At 33.6% G+C, this 24,622-nt stretch overlaps 1 long non-coding RNA gene across 1 annotated transcript in view; it reads left to right on the top strand.

The window, feature by feature from the left end:
• The window catches only part of LOC108313840, a 60,778-nt gene extending 45,959 nt beyond the window's left edge, over positions 1 to 14,819 (top strand). Inside the window, exons 2-5 of the long non-coding RNA XR_001829251.2 lie at positions 3,181 to 3,274; positions 4,105 to 4,275; positions 8,913 to 9,006; positions 13,456 to 14,819. This is a non-coding gene — a long non-coding RNA (uncharacterized LOC108313840). The remainder of the gene's footprint in view (positions 1 to 3,180; positions 3,275 to 4,104; positions 4,276 to 8,912; positions 9,007 to 13,455) is intronic.
• The last annotated feature ends 9,803 nt before the right edge of the window (positions 14,820 to 24,622 follow it).

Genomic DNA, 24,622 nt, shown 5'->3' on the forward strand with positions numbered 1-24,622 from the left:
TTTTTTTGAGACAGAGTCTCACTCTGTCGCTCAGGCTGGAGTATAGTGGTGCAATCTTAGCTCACTGCAACCTCTGCCTCCAGGGTTCAAGCAATTCTCTGCCTCAGCCTCCTGAGTAGCTGAGATTACAAGTGCCCACCACCATGCTCAGCTAATTTTTAAAATATTTTTAGTAGAGACGGAGTTTCACCATCTTGGCCAGGCCTGTCTTGAACTCCTGACCTCATGATCCACCTGACTTGGCCTCCCAAATTTCTGGGATTACAAGTGTAAGCCACCATACCTGGACCAGAATCCAATTTTATACCACCTAAGCAGCTATATTCAAGTTTGAAGTTGTCTATGATTCATATATATTGTATTAGTTTTCTAAGGCTGCCATAACAAAGTGCCACAAACTGAGTGGTGTCTTAAATGACAGAAATTTACTGTTTAGTAGTTCTGAAGGTTAGGAGTTGATCATGATATGGGCAGGGCTGGTTCCTTTCCAGGGCTGTGAAGGAGAATGTGTTCCATCTTCTCTCCTGGCTCTTGGCATTTTGCTGGCAATCCTCAGTGTTCCTTGTCATCAGAAACAATAAGAAACCTTGATCTCTGCCTTTATCCTCACTTGGCATTCTCCATATATGTATGCTTCTGCAACCAAATTTCCCCTTTTTAAGGACACAGTCATACTGGATTAGGACTCAACCTAATGACCACATCTTAATCATCTGCAAACACATATGAAAAGATTTTTTCATCTGTACAAGTTGCAAGAAGTTCTAATAACATATATACATTGAGAGTAGCCTAATACTTTGGATAACATTGCTATAATATTTTTTTGTGTATATATATATATATATATATATATTTGTGAATATATATTTGTGAATATATATGTGTATATATATATTTGTGAATCTATATATGTATATATATTTATTTGTGAATCTATATATGTGTATATGTGTGTGTGTATATATATATTATATATATGTGTATATATATATATATATATATTCTGGTGGGAGTCATCCAAGTTGCTATAGTATTTAATCTGAGCAAAAAAAAAAAAAAAGGAAAGCATCTTACTTTGTTGTGCCGCATTTCTTATGTTACCATCAATCTGGCATGAGCCAAATTTAACTCAGTAAATCAGCATACATTGACTGATTGAATATTACATGCAAAATATTCTGCTATGCATTTTGGCTAATATGAATATATATGAAGATATATAAATAGAGGACCTTCCTTTTGAAGACTTCATAATATTGTGTTTATATAAACACCAAAGATAAACAGACACACAGGCCAATGAAATGGATTAGAGAGCCCAGAAATAATGCCACACATCTAGAACCATCTGATCTTCAACAAAGTTGAAAAAAACAAGAGATGGAGAAAGAACTTCCTATTCAATAAATCGTGTTGAGACAACTGGCTAGCCACATGCAGAAGATTGAAACTGGATTCCTTTCTTATACCATATACAAAAATCAACTGAAGATAAATTAAACACAACTGTAAAACCCAAAACTATAAAAATTCTGGAAGATTACCTTAACAATATCATTCTGGACAAAAGAATGGGCAAAGATTTCACAATAAAAGATACCAAAAGCAATTGCAACCAAAGAAAATATTCACAAATGGGATCTAATGAAACTTAGGAGCTTCTACACAGTGAAAGAAACTATAAACAAAGTAAACAGACAACCCATAGAAGAAAATATTTGCAAACTATGCATCTTAAAAAAGTCTAATATGCAGCACCTACAAGGAACTTAAATAAATTTATAGGAAAAAGTAACATCATTGAAAAATAACCAAAGGAAATGAAGAGACACTTTTCTAAAGAAGACAAACATGTGGCCAACAGGCATACGAAGAAAAGTGCAACATCACTGATCATTAGAGAAATGCAAACAAAACCACGGTGAAATACCATCCCATGCCAGTCAGAATGGCTATGATTAAAAGTAAAAAAAATGACAGATGCTGGCAAAGCTGCAGAGAAAGAAAAATGCTTATATACTGTTTGTAGGAGAGTAAATTGGTTTGGCTATTGTGGAAAGCAGTGTAGTGATTCCTCAAAGAGCAAAAAACAGAACAACCACTCAACCCAGCAATCCCATTACTCAGTATATAACCAAAGGAAGATAAATCATTCCACCATAAAGAAACATGCATGTGAATGTTCATTGAAGCATTATTCACAATAGGAAAGACATGGAACCAACCTAAATGCCCATCAATGACAGGTTTGATACAGAAAATATAGTACATATATACCATCAAATACTATGCAGTCAAAAAAAGAATGAAATCATGTCCTTTGCAGGAAGATAGATGGAGCTGGAGATCACTGTCCTTAGCAAACCAATGCAGAAAAAGAAAAACCAAATACCACATGTTCTCGGTTATAAGTGGGAGCTAAATAATGAGAACTCATGAACATAGAAAGGGGAACAACAGACACTGGGGCCTACTTGAGGATGGAGGATGGGAGGAGAAAGGATCAGAAAAAACATCTAGTGGTACTAGGCTTAGTACCTGAGTGATGAAATAATCTGTACAACAATCCCCTGTAACACAAGTTTACCTATATAGCAAACCTGCAAATGTACCCCTGAACCTAAAGAAAAATATTAAAAAAAAAAAAACACACCCCAAGGATACAAAAGCATTTAAGTTTACTGTCTGCGGTTTAAGAAAAATTTTATACAGTTGTTCAGTTTTGCCCACATCTCATCATTGCAAAATTTGTTTGTACTCTGAGGGATTAAAGTTGTAAAAATTCCTTGAATCCTGAAATTCTATGGGTTTATAACATTAATTACATTGAGAATGATGGTAATAGAACAAGCACTAATCAACTGTTAAATTTAAAACCTTTTTTATTGTGGTTTAAATAAAATAAAATAATGATCCATTTGCACAAAGTTTTAAATAATGGTGAACTTCTTTGCTGCTCTAAGATTAACAGTTATATTTATTTGACACTCAAGAAAAATTATCCCGAGGTATCAACTTCATGGCTTTAGTTGAGAGTGAAGTTTTAGGCATAGACTCTACTCTGGGTAAGTAACTTTCTGCTAAATAGAAATTTTTTTTTTTCCGGTTTAAATAGAAAACAAATAATGATCTATTTGCAAAAAGTTTTAAATTGTAAAACTTCTTTGTTGCTCTCAGATCAGCAGTTACATTTGTTTGACACTCAAGAAAAATTATTCCAAGGTATCAACTTCATGGCTTTAGAGAGTGAAATGTCAGGCATAGAATCTGGGTAAGTAACTTTCTGCTAAAAGTTTGCTCTGTGACCCCCTTACCAAAAACACACTCAATTAATTACTATTCTTACATTTTTTAAAAAAAGCATGATAAATGCTATACTCAATTTGTTGTGTCATGATTGTTTAAAAAAGAATAATAATGTAGGCAAGGAGGAACCGCTCTAAAAAAGTGGGCTTGTGTCACGTTCCACACAATGCTATAGATTACATAGATCCTACTGACTTCTAAAGCAATTTACAAGATTAACTTTAAAATGAGATAATTTTTATTTTTGGAATAGTGTCTTTTTATAAATCATTTTGCTATCAGATTTAAGACATATATTTAAACTCGGAGAAGATAAATTTGGCATTGAACTTTTATCTCCCCTATGATATCATCCACTAAGAATGATGTTAAATACAACTCCAGATCTTTTATTATTTGACTGTAGAGAAAATTATATGTTTAAGTACCAAGGTAAAGTGAATACAGTTGATCAATTAGATCTATCTCACATGATGATAAAATTATAATCTTCAGAGTATACTTCATTCTGGACATTTAAATTATCCAGACAGCCGAGCTGTAAATATTATGGATTAAAACATTTGTTTTCAGTGAATACATTTCTTAACTCTTTTATGCATTTCACTGTTAAGTAGAAGTGTTCCATAAAATTTACGTAAAACTTTAGTCATTGGTATATAATAGTTGTTTTTAAATAGAAAAATATGATTTTAGACACAGATATATAATAGAGAGATTTCATTTTAAAGGATATGGGTTCTGAAATTTGCTTTATTGATATCAGTTTGATATTAATTTGTTGCCTCATTACAGAATCTGCCTTGTGAAAAAGCATGGGTTCTAACTGGTCTAGCATGGGTTCATGGATATTATTTTCTATGTGTCATTTCTTTCCATGCTGTCCAGAATAACTTATTCTTCACTGTGTTCAACACAATCATTCAAAATTTTGAACCTCTACAACCGAACAGCATTGGCTCAAAGGTAATTCCCCAACTTGCATCCTTTGTTCTCTATTAATTACCTTGCTTTCAACAGATCATAAGAAAACATAATCTCCACCACTCAATAATTAGGTAGACAAACAAAATTGGAGACAGCCTACTATAAAATCTACATATATACATATACACATATGTATGTGCATGTGTGGGAGTGTGTGTATATATATGAGTAATTCTGCAAACAAGACTACAAGATTTTTCATAGAGCAAAAGTTTCATGACATTGGAATTGGCAATGATTTATTTGATATGACATGAAAGGCACAGACAACAAAATAAAAAAAAAAACAGACAAATTAGGTTTCATAAAATTTTTAAATGCATGCATCTAAAGACAATATCAACAGAGTAAAAAGGCAACTTACAAGATGGGACAAAATATTTCTAAATCATATAGCTGATAAGGGATTAATATCCAGAGTATACAAATAACTCCTAAAACTCAACAACAACAACAAACACACAACCTAATTCATAATAAGGAATTAATATCCAGAATATATAGAGAAGTAAGAGAAAGTCAACATAAAACAAACAAACAAAAAAACCCAATTCAAAAATGGGCAGAGGACTTGAATAGAATTCTCCAAAGAAGATATATGAATGGCCAATAAGCACCTGAAAAGATGCTCACAAAATCACTAATCATTAGAAAATGCAAATTAAAACTACAATGAAATAGCAGCTCACACTCAATAGCATAGCTACTATCAAAATAACCAGAAAATAACAAGTGTTGGCAAGGATGTGGAGAAATTGCAACCCTTGTGCACTGTTGGTGGAAATGTAAAACAGTCTAACCACTGTGGATAACTGTATGTCAGTTACTCAAAAAATTAAAAATAAAATTACTTTGTGATCCAGCAAATCTACTCTGGGTATATATACAAAAGAAAATAGGGTCTCAAAGAGACATTTGTACAACCACATACATGGCTGCATTATTCACAATAGCTAAAATGGGGAAGCAGCCCAAGTGTTGATTATGAATTTATTGATAAGCAAAATGTGATATATACATACGATGGATTATTATTCCACCTTATAAGGGAAGGAAATTGTGAAATATTTCATGTCAGAATCGGTTAACTTTGAGGACATTATTCTGTGTGATGTAAGCCAGTCACAAAAGGACAAATAAATGTATGATTCCACTTATATGAAGTACCCAGAGAAGTCAAATTCATAGAGACAGAAAGTAGAATGGTGGTTTCCAGGGGTTAAAGGTTGGAGGGGAAATGAAGAATTACTGTTTAATGGATATAGAGTTTCAGGTTACAAAATAAGTTATAGAGATGGATGGCAGTTATGGTTGTACTGCATTATAAATGTCTTTAATCCCACTGAATTGCACACTTAAAATGGTTAAGATGGCAAATTTTATGTTGTATGTAATTTATATTAAAATTGGGAGGAAAAAAGACTCCAAAATTTTCTAAATGTTCGACATTTATGAGATTCTAGGTATAAGTAACTTTAGGGAGTATACTAGACCCACATCAATAAATATGGTCAATTGATATACATGATTTTTATATGAATGGTCTATATTAGATGCCATTATAATTTCTTAGTAAAGTAACATTTTCAATTTCTGGAGGTTTATTAGTAAATCCCATGCCAAATTTAGGGCTACTTATTGGAAATATCTGATTTTAAATAATGGAAAATATTACACATAAAATACACTTTCAGCAATCTTGGAGATATCTCAAAAAGGTTAAGTCATCATTTTTCAGAAATGTTAACAGCTGTTGATTTGGAGAAATATGCTATGGCAATATGCCATAAAGCAAAACAAAACAAAACAAAAAAATAAGTGTCTTTAAAATCAGACAGAATTAGAAGTTACAAGGGAAGACCATGCAAATTTTAGTTCCAATTTGAATTTAGCTGCTTCTCACATGGGGAACTATAGGTAACATGCCCTAGTGTGAGTAAGAGCAGGAATTATTTATGTCACTGTAGTTAATTATAAAGCAAGGCAATATAGGAAGTCTGACACTGTAACAGTAATGGCATAAATCTTGCTAGTGCCCACATAATGAGTCATCCTGCTCATGAAATTGCATTTGTAATAACATTTAGTATTCTTAACATTAACACATTCAGCGAAGGCTAAATTGGTCAGTAACACCAGCAGACAACAGATGACTTAAAATATTCTTACTCAATTCAGTAGCAAGAAAACAAATCCAATTAAAAAACAGACAAAGGACCTGCATAGATATTTCTCAAAATATGGTATGCAAACGGCCAACAAGCATATGAAAAAATGCTCACTATCATTAATCGTTAGGGAAATCCAATTTTAAACCATAATGAGCTATCATCTCACACGTATTAGAATAGCAAATATCAAAAAAGATGAAAGACAACAACTGTTGGTGAGGATGGTGAAAAGGGGACACTTGCACACTGTTTGTGGGAATGTTAATTAGTATAACTATTATGGAAAACAGTATGTAGATAACTCAAAATATTAAAAATAGAACTACCATATGACCCAGCAATCACACTCATGGATATACATCCTAAGATAATGAAATCAGTATGTAGAAGAGATATCTGCACTCTATGTTTATTCCAGCATTATTCACAATAGCTAAGACATTAAATTAGCCTAAGTATCCATTAACATATGAGTAAAGGAAATGAGTTACATATACACAATGGAATACTATTCAGCCTTAAAAAAGAAGGAAATCCTATTATTTGCAGCAACATGGATGAATCTTAAAGATATTAAATTAAGTGAAATAAACCAGATACAGAAAGACAAATACCACATGATCTCACTTTATGTAGAATATTTAAAAGCCATACTCATAGAAACAAGGTAGAATGGTGGTAACCATGGCCTGAAGGAGAGAGGTTGGACAATATTGATCAAAGGATATAAAATTTCAGATAGATAGAAGGGATAATTTCAAGTGATCTATTTGTACATGATAACTATAGTTAATAACAGTTTATTATATTCTTAAAAACCAAAGGTGGGTACACTTAAGTGTTTTTACCACACACACAAAAAATAAATATGTAAGGTAATGCATATGTGCAATTTTTATTTGTCAATTGAAAACACAAATGAATTTAATTTAAAAAGAAATAGGCATTCAGGGGATCCTAAGGATATGGGGAAGGGGAAGATATTGGTCAAAGTTTTGGTTAGAAAGGATGAATAATTCCTGGAGATCTATTGTTCAGCATGGTGACTATAGTTAATGATAAAGTATATTTGAAAACTGCTAAGAGAAGATCTGAAATGTTGTCACCACACACACACACACACACACACACACACACATTAATATGTGAGGTGATGAATATATTAACTGGCTTAATTGTAGTAATCATTTCATAATGTATACACACATCAAAACATCACATTGCATTCCAAAAATATACACAATTTTATTTGTCAATTATTCCTCAATAAAGTTTGAAATATAGAAGAGAAAAATATAAACATATATAATATTCCTGGGGAATAAAACTGCCTCACCAAAATAAGCTCTGCAATTATCAAATAATAAGAGATGAGTTTCCTCAAAAAAAATTGAATGCCAAGTGGTAGTGATAATTCAATTGACAGAGATGAAAACAAACTAGTTGAAGCAAATAGGAGACTTATTGGAGGACATTATTAGAAAAGATCAATTGGTGGTAGAGAAAGGCTCCTGTCAGATATTTCTATTTCTCTCCCCCTCTCTCTCTCTCTCTCTCTCTCTCTCTCTCGTGTGTGTGTGTGTGTGTGTGTGTGTGTGTGTGTGTGTGTTTGAGAGATTGAAAGAGAGAGAGAAGGAGAGAGGCACCAGCAGGCAGGCAGGAAGGCAGGAAGATGAAAAAGAGGGAGACTGATAGAGAGAGAGGATGTGTTGAAAAGCCAAAGCAATAGCTATAACAACCTTTTACTTATGGAGCCAAAATATAACAGAAAATATAATAGAAATCAAATATACACTGTAAATATATTTGAAATATCTAAATGTATGTAAATAACTTAAAATTAATATAAATGTGGGGTTTTGGGGGTTTTGTTGTTGTTTTCTTTTTTTGAGACGTTGTCTCACTCTGTCACCCAAACTGGAGTGCAGTGGCATGATCTTGTCTCACTTCAACCTCCACCTCCCAGGTTCAAGTGATTCTCCTGCCTCAGCCTCTCTAGTAGCTGGAACTACAGGTGTGTACTACCATGCCCAGCTAATTTTTGTATTTTTAACAAAGATGGGATTTTACCATGTTGGTCAGGCTGGTCTCAAACTTCTAACCTCAGGTGATCTGCCTGTCTTGGCCTCCCAAAGTGCTGGGAATGCAGTTGTGAGTCACCACACCTGGTCAATATAAACGTATTTTAAAATACAGTAGAAAATAAGTGTCCACTCCAAACAACAAATAAATGTTGGAACATAATTTAAAGGCTGATATGGTTTGCTGTGTCCCCACCATATATATCATTTTGAATTGTAACTCCCACAATTCCTACATACAGTGGGAGGGACCCAGTGGGAGGTGACTAAATTATTGGGGCAGGTGTTTCCTGTGCTGTTCTTGTGATAGTGAATGAGTCTCATGAGATCTGATGGTTTTAAAAATGGGAATTGCTCTGCACAGGCTCTCTTTTCAGCTGTGGCTGTCCATGTAAGATGTGAATTGCTCCACCTTGCTTTCCGCCATGATTGTGAGGTCACCTGAGCCACGTGGAACTGTGAGTCCAGTTAAACCTCTTTCTTTTGTAAATTGCTCAGTCTTTGGTATATCTTTATCAGCAGTGTGAAAATGGACTAATGCACAGGCCTACACTCATGAAATTTTCTAATCAATGGCTTCATTTTGGGAAGGCAGACAGAATTCACATATGTGAGAGTAATCAACCCATTCAGCTGTTTTAAATGAAGGGCACTTGCTATAATTAGAAACTAGCAAAACTCCACAAAATAATCAATTTGATCAACAAATTAAATTTCATTTTCTGAATATTTTCCTTTACAATTATGCACTAACTTGTTTTTAGTTAACTGCCACTTGGAGCTGAGAGATTAATTCAGACAGCTAATTTCAATCATGAAAATGACAGGAGATTTATGGCCTGTACACTTTGGATACTAAATCAGTTTTCTAAGGAATAGATGCAAGGGCATTGCAACATATGTGATGCACTTTGAAACAGATATTTTCCAATCCAACACCTGGCTCTGAGGGAGAGGGCTCTAAGGGATGAGTAACTTGTTTCTGTTCTCCCAAATATAGTCCCTTGGTTTATCATGTCTGATTCCTTAAGGTACAGGTACCATCTGAGCTTTTATGCCCTACCTGTGGAGAGACCCATTTTGTTAGGCATGTAAGGAAGTATCTAGAGCACATTAGTTAAGGTCATGCTACAACCAATATTTTTCTCAAATCTTAATAGCTTAAATTTATTTCTTATTCTTGTAAAGACCAGGATGTTATGCAAATGGTCATTCATGACCCATCCTCCTTTCATGTTTTGGCTTCTTAGTGCTTCATTAGTGCACTCCCCTGAATTCCATTGCATTCAGTTGGAAGACAGGATAAAAAGAGAATGGACTGTTGACTGGGAGGTTGCTTATAGGATAAAGTTGAAAGTGGCATATGTCATTTCCACCCACATTTTATTGGCCATAACTCAATCATATTTTGCAAATAACTGCCAGGCAGAAAGGCAGACTGGTTTGGTTAACAAAAGCAAGTCTGCTCAATGAGGAGATACCAAAACTTTGTATAGTCATACTATAACTTTATAACCAAACTGCTATAACATTCCTTTTGAAAACAAAGAACACACAAACTTCATTCATGTAACTACTTGCACATTAAGTAACCCAACTGGTCATTTTATTATAGCTATAAAAGAGAAAAAGACTACCTGGATATAATTGAAAAAGCTGGGTGATACCATTTGGATATTCGTTTCCACCAAATCTTATGTTAAAATGTGACCCCCAATGTTGGAGGTAGGGCTTAGAGAGGTGTCGGGTCATGAGGGTGGATGCCTCATGGATGGCTTGATGCCTTACCTGCAGTAAAGAGATCACAGGGCTGGGCACGGTGACTCAAGCCTGTAATCCCAGAACTTTGGGAGGCCGAGGCAGGTAGACCACGAGGTCAAGAGATTGAGATCATCCTGGTCAACATGGTGAAACCCCGTCTCTACTAAAAATACAAAAATTAGCTGGGAATGGTGGTGCACACCTGTAGTCCCAGCTACTCGGGAGGCTGAGGCAGGAGAATTGCTTGAACCCAGGAGGTGCAGGTTGTGGTGAGCTGAGATTGCGCCATTGCACTCCAGCTTGGGTAACAAGAGCAAAACACTCTCTCAAAAAAAAAAAAAATAGTTCACAGGAGATCTGGTTATTTAAAGGGTATGGCACCTCCTCCCTCTCTCTCTCTTGCTCCCTCTCTTGTGGCTCCCCTTTGGCATTCTGCCATCATTGTAAGCTTGCTAAGGACTCACCAGAAGCAGATGCTAGCACTACACTTCTTATGAAGCCTGCAGAACCATGATCCAAAATAAACCTCTTTTGTACATAAATTATCCAGTCAATATAGTCCTTTATAAAAATGCAAAAGAGACTAACACACTGGGCATAAAAAATACTAATGGATCAATATAATACTGTTTTAGTTGCATTGATTTTTGAGCTGAAAAAGGCAGCTGTTCAGTATTTTTACAAACGTTTTGTCAAAGTTATGGTAATTAGCCAACCCTTTCAACCTTTCTAATTTGAAGCAATTGCTATATTCTACAGAATACATTCTCAGAGAATGGTTAAATCATTATTTCCCTGGGATCTCTGGTCCCAAGTCTTTGAAAAAGGAGAATTCTTCCAGCTTTACACAAGTTAATTGCCAGTAACTGGTCTACACTAACATGGTTAGAAATGCAAAATGGGCATACCTGGGATCTCCTGACCATTCCAACTTCATCATTATTTTTATTACTTAACTGCCTCTGTGAATTCTGTGTTACTAAAGCTGAACTGCTACATCATTGATTTTATTTTATGAATTATTAAATTTCCCTATTATCAATAATGTTCCTTTTAGTTCAGTTAGCTAGGTTTTCTTTGCCTCAATATGTTCCATCTTCAGAATTGTTTGCTCTTTTTCACAGAGGAAATATCTTTTGAAAGTTTCAATGACTCCAAAAAGATTTCTTCCAACAATTTCTTGCCTCTTGTAGTATTTTTCAAAGAAAGGCAAATATTCTAAGACCTTCTATATTATTCATATTTTTAATAATGTATATATTTTTCATAGTCTCTCATGTTGTTTGATTTTATTTATATTTTTACTCATCTTTCCAAAGACATATATATGTGTATACACACACACACACACACACACACACAATGCCTTTTCTATTTTACTATTCTATTTCTTTATGCTTATCTTTTCTGTAGTTTTTTCAAAGTGACTAATTTTATAGAAAGGCTATAATTTTTGAAACAAGAGTATTTACTCTCTCAAATATGTCAAAATAATTATACTTCACATCAATGTTCACATATTGTATTCCCAACTTTGTTTTTAGGTGACAAGAAGATTATATTATTTTGTTATTCTAGTGGCATGAAATTTATGCATATATTTTTAACTAGATCTGATCTAGAAAGTGTTAATACATAACAAGATTATGGACATAAGAATTATTCTACTGAATAATTAAAACATTGTCTTAAAAGTTGACTGGAAATTCTCTCCCACATTCTGAATTTTCATTTCTCTATTCTTTATTCGTGAACCAAGTTTTGCATATTATGTAATACAATATAGAGGAATAAAAAAGAAGAAAGTAAAAATCACCCTATAAGGTTTTTTTTTATTTTTTAAGAATACATGCAAGGGTGTTGCAACATATGTAATGCACTTCAAATACTCTGGGTTGTCTGAGTTTTCAGCAACCAGAACTATACTGTGCATGGCTTATATGACGAATAGAAAAGTAATTACAAAAGAAATGCTATAGCGATGACAGAAACCTTGGGGATCATGTAGCTAGAGCTTAAGTACATTACATAAATACCAATAGAAAAATACAGGTTTCAGGACCCCATTTCAGAGTACAGATAATACTAGGTGGAGAGTTGTTAGATGTTGGAAAATTGTGTCATTCTACTACCTCATTTGGTGACTGGGAAGCATTCTCTATGTTTGACATCTACTGATCTGGTAAATCAACTGCTTCAATTTGCAACCATAGAAGAACTGGGAGATTAACTAGTTAATTTAGGATTATGTAACTAGATGAGCTTAGAGTCTCCTCTTTATCAGCCACCAGTTCTGTGCTGCTTTCCCTATTCAATTCAATTCATCCAATTCAATGGAAGAGCAATTATTGGCCAGTTTGGGTGTTGTATTGTTCCAATCTTGAATGATTAATTTTAGGTATATTAATAGAGATATTTTAGATACAGTTTTCTTAAATCAGGATACATTGAAAATTTCAGGAGTACTTAAATCTTTTAGAATTATGTTAATTTTTGATTGTTTACATAAATCCACTTCCATCAATGAAGTTTCCATAGCTTTAAAGTTTCAAAGAGGATATGCTCCTGTAGAAATATTAAATTCTATTAATAAATCCTTATCTCCAGCTGATTTGTTTTACAAGGCCATGTTAGAAGTAGAGCATAAAAGCCAAAAGTTTTGGAATATATTTAAATTTACCCATCTTCCTCAAAGATGTAGGCTATTGAAGATAATTCAGTTTATTGTCACAATTTAATCATTTCTTTGTTTGCTTTCCTATTTGCACATAAAAGTTGTACAAAGCAAAACATACTGAATATTCCCTTTATGATTTTTATTCTCTACTTTTAGCATTTCAGAAAAATGAAGAGTAAGAAAACAAGTCAAGGAAATAACACATCTGCATAATAACATCATTCACTTTGTTTCAGCATGCCTAGTATTTGGAAAGTAATTACATTCTCTTGTCAGACAATGAGGTTCTAAAGTAAAAAAGAAAAGCTTTTCATCAGATGTCTTTATTCAGCATTATATTTTATATAGAAGTATCAGTATTATATGCTTAAAAAGAATGCAAGGAATATATATATACTGCTTTGGTAACAGGAAAAAATTTCAGAAGAAAACAAATATTTTTTATAAGAATAGATTTTTCTATTTCTAGATGTTAGAAGAGCAATTACATTCCTTTGAGCAGCTGATGGAGGACATCATCAAAATGGAAGTACCTCTTTGTGAGAGAACAGTCAGCTTACCTTTATATTAATAGATATTACCTTTGGGATATATCTGTGAGAAAAGAAAAGCTATTTCAGTAAATGGTATATCTATTGTACTTCTCCACCTAAGTCAAAATACTCTTTCAGATGGCTTCTTTAGTTATATTACTTGTAATAAAAAAGATATAAAATTTCACAAAATGCTCTTTTTTTAAAACCAAATTAAATCTCATTGGTATAAAGTAGTTCATATTATGTCATAATTCTGGCTTTTTGTATTGTCCTTTTGACTCTGCTGGAGATCTGACTAGATAAAAGCGTATACAGAAGTATATATTCTCCAATTGTTTAGACATTACATCATGATAATAGCGAGTCTAATAAGATAAAATGTTACTGACAGAGCCAAAAAAAAAAAAAGAAATCAAATGAGGTGTTAAAACTTTCACAGTATAATTTAATACACTATTTTCTCCACTGACAAGTATTTTGGAAATAAAAATCTTTTATAATAAATTTACTTATAAAATAAACTTGTAACACATTAGAGGCTCTATTAGATATTATCTTAGCAGAAATATCTCTTTTCACTAAGCTTCATGTATGTGAAACTACCTATGATGAAATATTTTATGTTGATTTCTATTATGACCAAAACAGTTTAAGAAAATATGGCTTGACCCAAGGCAAACCTATGAATTGCAGAGAATTTTTTCTGACGATATCATTTTTACTACATGACATGCTTTGTTTTATTCAGATGGTTACTTTTTCCCCATTTTCAATTATCCAACACTTTTCTATTATCTAGCTTGTTCTTCCTCCATGCAAACATAATTAGAGCTGATAACAGCTATTTGAAGATGTTAACCCACTCTTTTTCTCTAGAGTTGGTGTAGTAGCTCAGCCAAGCATTAAACTTCTCTCTAATTGTAGAATAAAATTGTTTTTAATTAAAGTTAATTAAAATAGGGAGACTCCAAATGACATTATATTTCCTAAAATGCAGAATAATTCTGAATGCAACTCTGGTAGCTTTTTGAGGATCTTCAGTGGTAATAATAGGAGAGTGCAGAAGCCGAAAAGATAGAATTGGGTCTTTTTGTCCATCTGTAATGGTAAAGTTAGACAGTGAGCTAATCTAGCTTTGTCTGCTGAAGGCTTGTTTAACAGAGGGCTTGGAGTGTGAGTGAGCATGCCTGGAATACTAAAGCATTTCTAAGGGCTTATTTTTGTGTGATACCATATAAAAATAGTTAAATAATTAAACATATAACCATAACATATTATTGGTTTCTAATGTGACAATGGTAATCATCAAAAAATAAATCTGCAAGTAAGTTTAATAAATAAATATATTTCCTTAAAAAGAGTGTGTGCTTTTTATGTAATTATGAGTAGTTACATGGCAAGATATCTCATCTAGGAGATATTCTTTTTTAATTGTAACTATTCATTGAAGATATAGGATTTCATAAATTGAGAGATAAAAGGAAAGGAGCTTGACAAATTGGTAAAGAATTTCAGATATGGCAAAGAATAACATTGCAGACCATGCAACAAAGAAAATCTATAGAATTTATTTCTGTTTAAATTTGTTTACCTGAATGGAAAACTATACAGACAACCAGGTTTTAAAGGGCCAGGAATTTGGTGAGAAAAGTGAGGCAGGTGTAACACTGAGGTGAGCCTTACATTTCTCTTGGAGGAATGTTTTAGTTTCTAAATAGCACAAGGCCAAATGACCAAGAAGACAGCCATAAAGCACATAGAAACTTAAGCTAAGACTTTGGCCTTATCAGGATCTCTGAGGATCTCTAAAGATAAAACTTGTAGTTTAAGAAAGCAGGATGTCAAGAAACTAAATTACAAAGAAAAATGAAGAAGAATGAGAGAAGTCTGGCATTGTGTCATGTTTCTCCTTAAGACATTTGCTAAATTTTATCTGGTATAGGGCTATCAGCCTATCATATGAAGTCAAGAGTAGCAGCTAAAGATATGGGCAGCAAAATGGGGTAGTTGGCAGTTTCCCAGGATGGAAGAAGAAAAAATTGGAGAAGGGACTCTAGTTAATATCACTGACTTTTTATTATTAATAAATTCACAGAAGGTTATACTCTAAAAATATGGGTACTAAGAATTATATAAATTCTTAACAAAAATGTGAAACCAGCTCTGGTCAAACACAAGCCCAGATTGGAAAAACAGGTTTGCCCCATATTTAAGGTACCTGAGAAAAAGCTAAAGGAAATCCTCCCTGATAAAAGAAAATATGTGACAAAACATCAAATTATCTCCATAATTTTCATGAGCAATAGTCTACATTTGATCAAACTTATTAGGCATGTCAGGAGACAGAATCAAAAACCAGAAAACTAAACAATAATATAAGCATATCCAAAGGTGAATCTGAGTTGGAGTTATCTATGACAGATTTTAAAATAATAAAGAATAAAATGCTTAATAAAATTGTTGGCAAGATCAAGAACCTCAGTACGTAACAGGAATTTATAAATAATAACCAAATGTAAATTGTAGAATTGAAAATTTTAACATTTAAATTAAAAATTCAATAGATGTGTTTAACTACAAACTGCTAAAGAGAGGATTTTTGAACTAAGGAGAGATTATTGTAAATCATACAGATTGAAATTCAAAAATAAAAGAGAATCTATAATATACAAAACAGCATACAAGACACATGAGACACAATTTAATATCTGTAATTGCATGTATATAATAAGAGAAGAGAAATGTTAAAGAAGCAATATTTGGAAAGATAATAAGTGAGAAACTTTCACAGCCAATAGAAAGACATCAACCCACAAAATCCAGAGCATTAATACACACCAAGGAGGATTGGGGCAGAAGATCAGAAAATCTAAGAACATTAGAGTAAAACTGGCCCTTTTTTCTTTTTCCCATGTATTTATTTTATTGCATTTTAAGTTTTGGGGTACATGTGAAGAACATGCAAGATTGTTACATAGGTACACACGTGGCAGTGTGATTTGCTGTCTTCCTCCCCATCACCTACATCTGGCATCTCTCCCCTTTCTATCTAAAAGAAAAGTTGTAAAAGCAGTCAGATAAATAAAAGACATTATTTTCAAAGGAAAGATACTTTATTAGAAACTATGGAGGGCAGAAGACAATAGAATGACATTTTTTAAATACCCAAAGGAAATATACCAATCTGGACTTCTTTATTCAGCAAAAACATTCCTCAAAAAGGAAATTGAAACAAAGATGCTTTCAGACAAACAATTGAGAAAACTCAACAGTAGACTGTGCAAACATACATATTAAAAGGAGTTCATTAGACAGAAGACTAATGATCCAAAGAGAAGCATAGAAATGAAAGAAGAAAAAAAAATAACAATGAAAGAGTTAAATATGTGGGTAAATCAAAATAAAAATATCTTAAGTAATGATGACAATAATCTCTTGTGGGGTCAATAGATATAGAATTGAAAATGGTAACAATAATAAGGTTTTAAATGATATGAAATCGTTTAAAAATCTTTGCATTGTAAAGAATGTACTACATATTGATAACTAATAAAGATTATAAGTAAAGTCAATGGACCATTTCTCTCTGCCATAACTAGATATATAATAGAAGCAAAAGTATAATTTGTAAGGTGAAATTAAAATAAAGACATTATTGTACACATTGCTTTCCTATACAATCAACTGATGAATTAATAATTCTAAATGATGAATGTTCTATACCAGCACTCTCTAATAGAAATATAATTTGAGCCATAAAAGTAATTTTATTTTTCTAATGACCACATAAAAAGCAAACGGATGAAAATAATCTTAATGGCATATTTTATTTAACGCAGTAAACCTTAAATATTATCATTTCAACATGTAATAAATACAAAATATTATTAATGAGATATTTTATACCTTTTTTTGTAAAACTGTCTTCAAAATCTGGTATTCATTTTAGACTTACAGCACATTGCAGTTTGCAATAGCCACATTTCCAGTGCCAAATAGTCACGTGTGGCTAGTGGCTACCATCATGAACAGCAGTAATCTAACTATTCATATAGATGGCATCTATATGAATTTGATCTACTACTCTAATAAGCAGGTTAATGATATATCAGATATTAAACTTTATAGTTTATTACTTTAACAAATAATTTTCTGTTTAGAATTTAGTTCTCCAGTAATTAAAATAATCTTAGTAATTTCCTCCTGAAATACAAAGCCATTTAATGGTGTGGGTACTGAAAAGAAAAGGAATTTTTTTCTGGAAAAGAATAACATTCAATTTTTCAAATACAGTCTCATCTTACAAAAGCCTCAAAGTCTAAACCACTGTTACAGTCCTTATTATTAATTCACCGTATAACCCATAGTTGAATATATATTAACTCTTTATATAAGAAGATTGACTTTTAATTCAAACCTGCTTGATAATGCAATTTAACCAAAAAGTTTACATGCTAAAATAAGATATAATCCTACAACAACTGACTAAAGAATAACATTACAAAAATGTATTTGTATTAAAAAGATAGGTTAATTAAAAAGCAACTCACCTGATTAAGGTAACTATTTTATCTTGGTATTAAAGGCAAATGAAAAACAAACTTTATAAAAATGGAAAAATCATGTACCGGCTATTCTTGACCAGATTAGCACTTATTTCTAGAAGAATGCAGATTGCCTTCCACTATAATCTATTAATTACACCTTGGGGCCACAAACACAACAAATTTCTAGAAGAGGGATACAAATATATTGTTTACAGGAAAGAAAAATATTTTCTGACCAAAAGATTGTATATGACAATTAATTTCTGGATTGTAAGAACGTAGTAACCATATAACTCATGGAGGACAGGTACACTCACTGATACAGTGTGACTCTGTGTTCCCACCCAAGTCTCACCTCAAATTGTAATCCCCATGTGTCAAGGGAAGGACCTGGTGGGAGGTGACTGGATGATGGGTGCAGTTTACCCCATGCTGTTCTCATGATAGTGACCGAGTTCTCATGAAATATGATAGTTTTATAAGCGTTTGGCAATTCCTCTTCCTTCTCTCTTTCATACCACCCTGTGAGGAAGGTACTTGCTTCTCATTTGCCTTCTACCATGATTTTAAGTTTCCTGAGAGCTCCCCAGCCATGTGAAACTGAGTCAGTTAAACCTCTTTCTTTTTAAATTACCCAGTCTTGTGAATTTCTTTATATCACTGTGAGAACAAACTGATACACTCACCATTTTGCATCCTCGGAGTTTTTGTTTGGCTTTTTGTTCTAGAGTGGGAGTGGTTTCTCTATCAATCAAGAAAGAATTCGGCAGAGTTACATTAAATGTTCTCTTCAGAACAGTATGCCTTAAAAATGGACTGAGCTGTGGATATTAAAAAAAAAGAATAGTACATTTTAATTGTAACATTCGTAAATTTTGAAACATTATTTTATATTAATCAATAATGAACTCATTAACATAAACTATCTAACCCACACCATTTATTGATATTTTAAATGTTTGGATTCCTAGGGCTAACATATATAAATATAATTTAAAATATGCAAAGGTAAAAATAAAATAAAATATATAAAAGTTACAAGTCATGAATTTAATGCATGTTTAATATTCTTCTAAAAGTCATTTATATTTGGTAGAGGCAAAAACCTTTGGTGAAACCTAAAATTTCTTTTTAAAAAAGAAATATATATATTTTTGCATGTATTAATATCAAATAATTTTTATTTGATATTAATACATGTAAAATTTATTCCCAAAATAAATTTTGCTTCCAATGAAAGCAGATATTGACTTTCCAGATGTGTCTTCTCTCAGCATTGATCCTTTCAAAAGTATTTGTTAAATGCATATTATCTGCCTATTTTCCTATGAACATGCAGTAACAAGATAAAGTCAATTTATGTTCACCATTCAACATGCCAATGAAAATATCAAGAAAGAACAAAATTTAAAAGAATTTTTAAAACTGTAACAAACAATAAACTCCAATTTCAATTGCTGTGAGGAATGTCCACGAAATTTCTTGCAAAAAGAAGCTGATTGAAGAATGAAATTAATGGAATAATCATTCAATCAATATTTTTTGAGTGCTTCCTACATGATAGGTATTAGTCCTAACAGAGCTATATCAATAATCCTCTTTTTTTCATTCTACCCTCCACAAGAATGTCATATAATAGGATATATTAGAAAGTTGGAAATTGAGATGCATTAGTTAGCAAGTACAAGTTGAGAATACTGCATTCTTAGATTTATAGTTTTTCATTGCCTATCTTTATGTAATAGAGAGTTACAGGTTTAAAGTCAGCTTCATGTAGAAAGACAACTCATATATCTCAGTAGAAATTTGGACTCAGACATTTTCAATGTCATTGCCTTGGAAATGTTACCTACCCTTTAATAGCTTAGGTTTCCTCACTTTTCAAATGGAGTCAAAGCAATCTACTCTATATAGGTTTGGGGGTTACAATAATTGAGTTAAAGTATGGAAAGTAGTCTTTTATTTTGAAAGGCAACATAGCTTAGTGGTTAAAAGCCTGGACCTTTCATTGGTTGAAACCCCACTCTTGCCACCTGCCTTCTGTGTGTTCTTAAGCAACTTACTCAACATCTCTGTTCTGTGGCTTTCTAGTTGTTATTTTTCTTGAGACAGGGTTTCACTTTATTGCCCTGGCTGGAGAGCACTGGCCCAATCTCAGCTCACTGCAGCCTCAGCCTCCCAGGCTCAAGTGACCCTCCTACCTCTGCCACCCAAGAAGCTGGGACTACAGATGTGCTCCACCATACCCTACTAGGTGAATTGTTTTTTATATTTGGAAAGTGAAGATGCTAAAATAATACCTATCTTATGACATTTTTATGAGGATTAAATGAGTTAATAATGTATAAAGCATATCAAGCCTGGCATATCAAAACCATATGTGTCTATTACTATTATCCTCCTCATCAGCATCATGTTCTTGTGTAATATCTCCCAATAGGGAAATATTTGTATCAACTTAGTTAAAAATAAACTTTCACTCTTATAATGAGAGAAGTGGCAAACAGGACAGTTAGAATTTGCCCTCAGTCCAGCACTCTGTAAAGACATTAAAAGTTAATTGATGTAAAATATTTTAGCATATTATTAGGATAAAATTAAGAATATTATTATTTCCATGATCAAACTGAGAGAGCAGAGCCAGGGCCATCCAAATGTCCTACTGTTGGGAAGTTTCAGTTTTTCAGATTCCTTATTTTAAAAGCATGAACAAACAGAAACACATCTACACAATTCCAATGCAAACAATGTAGCTAAAAGGAAAATAACATTAATTTGAAGATACATTATAAAAAGTCATCAATACTTATTTATAATATTAACAAAAATATGTTTCAGAAAAATATGTAAAACAAAAATACGTTTCAGAAAAATACATAAAATTGGAACTAAAGTTTGTGGGGTAATCCTTAAATTAAAAAATCTAAAAAGAGCCTTTTGAATAAGTATTGAACTAAAGAGAAAAATGCATATAAATCCAATGACTTAGAAAAATAATACAAAAGGAAAAATCAACATTCATAGAACTACCCACAAACTTTAGTCTTAATCCAAAATATTTCATGATTTATAGAAGGAAAACTGGGCAACTTCCATTATTCTCTCCTCCTTTTATTTATTCCATGAGTGAACATCAAGTGGATATTACATATCAGGCACCATACTAGGATCTAACAATAAAATTGTCAGCCAAAAATACATAATCTCAGGTCTCACAAAATCTATTACCAATAATGAGATAATCATAAAATAAATATAAAATAAAAAATTGAAAAGAACTCCTAAGAAGAGGTACATGGAGACAAAATAAGAAAAATGGACCAAGTAAAGGAGATCAGAGTCTTTATTAAGGAAGTGACAATTGAACAGAAATCTGAAGAAAAGATAGGACTTTATCAGGCAACAGTGGGGAAGAGGGTCAGGCGAGGCACTCCAGACTCAGAGATAAATACAGGCAAAAATCCTGTAGCATGTTTTATTAACTCAAAGAAAGCTAATAAGCACGGAGTGGCATGGAACAAGGTAGGCGTCATGAGGGATGGTGCCAAAGACCTAGTGGGCCATGTTAAGGATTTCAGTGATGACAAATTAATGAAAGGCCATTAAAGTTTATTACAAAATTGTTAAGAGATTATTGCTTTTTTGGAAAATCACTTATCATATTTTATATTAATGTTTTTATTGTATTATTATATAAATATTAACTATCCTATATGCACTTATCTAACTACTAAAATAATGGTGGAGCTGCCCACCCTGCTACAGCAGCCAGCATGTCTGACTGTACAATATCTGGACCCCACACTTACTCACACACCCTTCGCTGCTCCACACCTGACTCTTCCTTGGCAGGCATGGGATGCAGGCCAGTAGTGTGAGCTGAGCACAGCTTGCCAGGCTGAGTGAGCAGAACCAGCCCAGTGGATCTGAATAAAACTCAGGCAAAGGCACCACTGGCCAGAGATTTCAGGCCAGGAAAGCAAGACCCCAAAGATCCTGCGACAATAGGATACTGATCTGCTGAAATTTTCAAAGAATTACTGCTTGACATAATAGGGACAGCAATGGGCTAAAGGGAGAGTAAGAATGTGAATTCAGGCCTTCTGTTTCCTACCACCAAACAACTTCTAATAAAAAATGTTGACTTCAGGAAGTTAAAAGTTTGCCATTCTCTAGAAATGAGGAATTAGTGTGGTATCATTGAGAATAATATACTGGAGTCTGACTACTATTGAGAGGTCCCAGGTTTCAGTCCTGGCACCATGCTCAGCACAAACTTAGAAGTAAGTATAGTCAACTTTGTTTCAGACATAGGAATCAGACCAAGAAGAGACACTAGGATGTCTGAATTTGGGAACCAGAGAAGCAGAAGAGAGGTGGAGGTATCAGGCTTTAAGTAGAGCAGAGGAAAGAAATGGAATTCTTCCTATATTATTCCCGGTAGCTATTCTCTCTACACTCTTCCCCAAAGGCCCCTAGATCTGAAGGAGACTGGGACTGAAGATTGTTCTTAGAAAGGGTTAGAAAACTGGGATAGTACCACACATTATAAAGCAATATCAATATATAATATTTATGAATGAAATATGTAAATATATGTATTTAATGAAAAAGAAGCTTTCCTGGCTTAGAATAGGCATTTAATGTATAAGCTGGCATTTCAGTCAACAGGAAACGGGTTCAAAAGTTGCCAATACTGTAATAATCAGTTTTGTATTTGTAAGAATGAATATATAGTATATCTTCACATTATAGGCCCATGCAAAGTTAAATGTTTAAATGTTAAAACAATCTGGAATATTAGAATAACTAAAAGAAAATAAAAATGAATATCATGCCTAGGATTTGTTTTAGGAATAGGTCCTGATTATATACAAATAAGTATCAGAGATATTAATGTTGTTGTTTTATAGAATATGAAAGCCAGTAAAATCTTTCAAAATTTCTAGAAAGAATTTCTGACAATGTTTTAGAAATTATTCCTAACATAGAATAAATAGAATGCTGCAACAAACATTATATAAAGCTGGTATATTTGATTCTAAAACATGCCTACTGTTTACTATCAAAAATATGCTTACTACAGCACTTCAAGTCTCATGATAAAGCTACACTTATCAAGACAATATGTTATTGGTGAAAAAAATAAACAAACAGAATCGATAGAAAAAAAAGTCTAGATACAGGTCTTACAACCTTCACAAAAATTAGCTCAAAACAGATCAAAGATCTCAGTGTAAAATGCAAAACCAAGAAACTCCTAGGAGATAACACAAAAGAAATTCTAGATGACCTTGTGTTTGGCAATGACACTGATACAGCAGTGGGGCAGGAAAGTGCTGGGAGAGAAAGGCAGGGCCCATAGTGAGGGCTCCACCCGGAGGCCTGTGCCCACAGACCTGGGTAAGAACAGGCATTTGTTTTTGTGCCTAAATATTGCATTTCCCAAGACTACCTTGTCCCACCCATCCCTATCCTGTGCCTATAAAAACCCCAAGACCCTAACCGGAGGACACACAAGCGGCTGGACATCAAGAGGAACACATTGGCAGAAGGACACACCAGCAGACACCAGCAGACACCAGCAGATGCTGGCAGGCCATCAACCAGTGGAACAATGTGGAGTTTTGCTGGGGTGGTCAAAGGAGAGCCCAGCTTCTGAGCAGTCCAACTCCAGGAGGTAACCACCTTCCCACTCCATCCCCTTCTGGCTCCCCCATCTGCTAAGAGCTACTTTAACTCAATAAAACCTTACATTCACTCTCCAAGCTCACGTGTAATCCAATTCTTCCAGTACATCAAGGCAAGAAGCCCCGGATACAGAAAGCCCTCTGTCTTCATGATGAGGCAGAAGGTCTAACTGAGCTTATAAATACAAGCCACCTATAGATGGATAAACTGAAAGAGCCCACTGCAACACATGCCCACTGAGGCTTCAGGAATTTTACACATTCACCCTTAGACACTGCCATACTGTTGGAGCCCTACAGCCTGCCCATCTACATTCTCCCCCTACAGGTTAGAGCAGTGGGGCACTGAAGAAGTGATCCATTCCCCCGGTGCACACCCTGAGAGGGGGACAAGGGAATGTTTCCTGTGCCAACATTTTACATACAATGATATCAAAGGCAGGGTCCATAAAAAAACAAGCTGTATTTCACTAAAATTAAAAACTTTTGTTCTTCAAAAGATACTGTCAAGAAAATGAGAAGACTAGCTACAGACTCCAAGAAAATATTTGTAAAGATATTTGATTATATTAGTCTGTTCTCACATTGCTATAAAGAAGTACCCGAGACTGGGTAACTTACAAAGAAAAGAGGTTTAATTGGCTCAGTGTTCCCCAGGCTGTACAGGAAGCATGGCTGGGAGGCCTCAAGAAACTTGCAATCATGGCAGAAAGCAAAGGGGAAGGAAGCATATTTTCACATGGCCAGCAGATGGTGGGGAGAGACAGAGAGCAAAGTGAGAGCGAAGGGGGAAGTGCCACACACTTTTGAAAAACAAGATCTTGGGAGAATTCACTCACTATCATGAGAACAGCAAGGGGGAA

Source organism: Cebus imitator, unplaced genomic scaffold (assembly GCF_001604975.1).
Source record: "Cebus imitator isolate Cc_AM_T3 unplaced genomic scaffold, Cebus_imitator-1.0 Scaffold144, whole genome shotgun sequence".
NCBI lineage: Eukaryota > Metazoa > Chordata > Mammalia > Primates > Cebidae > Cebus > Cebus imitator.